The sequence below is a fragment of the Crocodylus siamensis genome, chromosome 6 (assembly GCF_052110815.1).
Source record: "Crocodylus siamensis isolate JL-2025a chromosome 6, ASM5211081v1, whole genome shotgun sequence".
NCBI lineage: Eukaryota > Metazoa > Chordata > Crocodylia > Crocodylidae > Crocodylus > Crocodylus siamensis.
In genome coordinates, this window is record NC_143400.1 from 44,239,868 (window position 1) to 44,243,844 (window position 3,977).

A 3,977-nucleotide genomic window follows, 5' to 3' on the forward strand; every position below is an offset into this window, starting at 1 on the left:
CTATGTTGGGAATCTTAAGGAAGCATAATATATATTGGCAGGTCACTCTCTCCCCTTCATGACTTACTTGGAATAACTGATACACCAGTCCCATTCCCAAAAATGAGTTTCTCAGCAGTGCTACCAAAGTTCCACCGTCATAAAGTAGTTTACAAAAATACCACTGACTCTCACTCAAAGCTCTCTTTGAGAGTCAAAGCAGATCTCTGACTTCTTGAAGTTCCCCATATTTTTTATTATTGCAGCTCCCAGGGACTGCACCTGTGCTAGGTACTGCATATATACTGGAATATCTTCCCTTCTCCAAAGAGTTTGTAATCTAGGTAGGCAAAAGGAAGATTATTATTTATGGAGTATTGGGACCTCAAGAGAGTATTAAACTTTCTCAAGGTCACACCATAAATCCAGGAGGGGGCCAAAATTTAACTCATTTATCTTAATCCCAGAACAGTACCTTACACACCAGCCCAATGTCATAATAGAGGAGAGATTAGCACTTTGAGAGTGAGATTTAGGATAAACCATGAATCATGAATCCTACACACTTACTGCCCGTCAAGCCACACACATACACACACACACACTTTTTTGCTCAGTTGTATATTTGTTGGATCATATCTCTGTAGTGAATGGATACCACCACATATAAATAAGCACTCTGTTGTCAAAGTAGTGAATATTTGGGGGTTGTAGAAGGAAATGAATGTGATACATTTATTGTTTCCATATCTGGCCATAACCTCAATCTAGGAGATTCTGCAGCTATTTAACTTAGTTATTGAAAGCCAAGAGGTCTTATTCCCAATCTCTTTTTCCTTTAATGCATATGTTTTTGCAAAAATCTCTCTCCATTTAGGTTTGTCTATATAGAACAGAATTGGATTAAAAAGCGAATTAAAGAAGAATGTGAGTAGGATTGATCATTAATGCTATCGGTAAATTGTTGGGTTTGTTCTCACTTACTTGGCATTATGGTTAATCTTGTCCCCAGTCCAAACACAAGTTTGTTGTAGTCCCCATATTTACACAGTCATGTAGTGCTTTACAAAAAACTCTTCAGGGAAAAATGTTAACTTTGGGAGAAATTAAGAAGGCCTCTAAGATACAGCCATTTTTATTTTATTTTATAGTTTATTTACCCAGCATGACCTAGAATTTAATTGCAGAGAGAAGAGGTTTCAAAAACCTGAACTATATCTGCTTATTAGCTACTTACAGTTAAGTGTAATGGTACATCTTTTTCCTTTATAGACATATAACATAATGGCTTTTAAAACAAATAAGGCAAAAAACTCTCTCATTACACTCCCCTCTTTCATTTTATTATTATCACTTTGTATAATATCCACACGGCAATTTACACTTAACTTTCATTTCCCTTAAATTGAAATTATCCTCTTGCAAATAGCAGCATGTAACCATTCATCCATCCACCTTCATTCACCTCTGTTTCTTGTTGCCCTATTTACATGAACAAAGCAAGGATTTCTGTGGGTGATATTTTTTATTGGATTGATTACGTGGTTGAGATGGACAAGCATTTGATAGCAAACTGTTCTTTATCAGGTCCCAGGGATTCAAAAGCTTGTCTACCTATCCCAACCATGTTGTTGGTCCAATAAAAGATATTGTCCACAAAAAATCCTTGCATCTTGCATAATTCCTGGACCATCATGAGCTACAATATCACTCCAACACTATTTAAATGAACCACACTTCTAAGTTCTCCTACCAGAACTATTTCAAAACCTGCAACCAGCATCTTTCAGAGCTTTACTATACAAAAAATTCAGTGATAAGCAAGAGAAAACTAATACATGTGCACATCTAATGGGTCTGATTTAAGGATGTTACTCATCTTTCTTCAGTCAACACAGGGTTGGCATTCAACTAACATGAGTGTTGCTTAAGTGAAAATATTCTCTTCTACAATATCCTTGTCTGAATGCAACCCAATTCAACTGGGTTTACCCCATGACCCTGATGGCAGAAGCATAGACAAACTGAGATAATTAGGAAAGACACCCTGTATATTCATAGAGAATACTTGGGAAAGCTTTCTGAGAAGTGTTCAGGCATCACATGCCATTCCTCATGCCATTTGAGTCCAGAAACTTGTCAGACATCTCTCCCATCTATATAGTTAGTGCAATAGAAGATATCACACAAAAAGCTTTGCCTCTTCCACATTTTGTAGATCATCACAGCCACAACACCACCCCAAAATGTACTAGATTATTTTATTATGAAAGACTTACTTGGAATTACTGACAGGCGAGTCCCATCCCCAAAGCTGAGCTTTTCCAAACTACCGCTTGTTACACTGTCGGAAAGCACTTTACGCAAACCATTCACTACAATACAGAGTGTCTTTTTGAAATTCAAAATGCAGCTAGAGTTACCTTCTCTTTCTTTCTTTTTTTAATTATTATTATTTACTATTTGTATAAAAAAGAAGAGTCCTTAAGAATGGTACTTTGTAACACTGGCTGCTGTATTAGGTAAAAAAAGAAAAGAAAAGAAAAAATATGTTCCCTGCTCCATGTATTCATAGACAATTTAATTCAGAGAGCTTGCATGCTAAGACCAGGAGACAAGAACAATTATTGTTCCTTCATTTTAATGATGAAAGTTATTAAATGTTGGTCTGTGCAAAAGAAAAAAAAAGGACAATTCTTTAAAAAAAAAAAAAAGGGGAGTGGATCTGTTTTAGGTCAATCCAAAATGAATTTGTTTACAATTTTTCCAAACTAACATGTCCTTACATCCTTTTTTGGTCCAGCAAACTATTATGTTTGACCCAATTTTTTTTTTAATGTTTCAGTTTCTGTGTTAAGATTTTTTTAAACAAACATTTTGGAGGAATTGATGGAAAATTTTAAAATAGTATGAATTAAAAAAATGAAATATTTCATTCTGAAAATATACAAAACAGGAAATTGACTTTTTAGATTAAAAAAAGAAAGCAACACTTAAATGAATTTGCAATTTTTTTTGCTGCTATAACATTTCCTTTTTTATCAGAAGTGTTTTGACTGAAAAATTTTGCCTGACTCTCATTAAGTAATTTTCCTAAAATCCTGCAAGGAATCTATCAATTCTCTAAAATATTTAGATACATTCTGAATGCAGATCAGCTGAGTGATGTTTAAATACTTTAATGACATGGCTAAACTTCCTCCACATTTAGGTAATCAATAAGACTTTAATATTTTTGTGATCTTAGCACCAACAGGCTCCTGAGTTTAATTTTCATCATGCCAAAAAAAAAAAAAAGCTTTCATCAGCTTTAAATTTTCAGAACTAAGTTGTAATAGTGAAAAGATATGGTCATACAGAGATCAGGTGAATAGTACCTTTCTGACCAGGCAAGTGTATAGAACATAAACACCAATATCTGTGATGTTTTATATTACTAGTATATAAAACACCACTAATTTGGGTGCAATAATTGTTTCTAAAACTTCTACTACATTTTTCCATTGAATTTCCTTCTTGTATTGCCTCCATGAAAATAATTGGCTTTGAGGAATAATGGAAATTTCTGTGGGACATGCCCAACTTCAATATTCTTATCAAGTTTTTGTCTCCCGTCATTATCAGCACATGATTTGGTGGAGAAGACTGAGAGGTGACTTGATAGCCACCTAACAAGTATGTCAGGGGCAAACACCAATATCTAGCGAAGCAACTCTTCAGCAAGGCAGGACGAGGACCAATGGGCACAAGCTAGTTGAGGAAAAATTAGGCATAAGGAAGAACTACTTTTCTGTAAGGGCATCTAGAATCTGGAACACGCTCCTGGCAGAGGTGGTGTAGTTGCCATCCCTGGAGGTGTTCAAGAGGAGGCTGGACAAGCACCTCGTGGAGCTCATTTGAGCCCAACTACCTCCTGCTCATGGCAGGGGACTGGACTTAATGATCTTACAGGTCCCTTCTGGTCCTACAATTCTATGATTTCTATAATACGGAGGGCA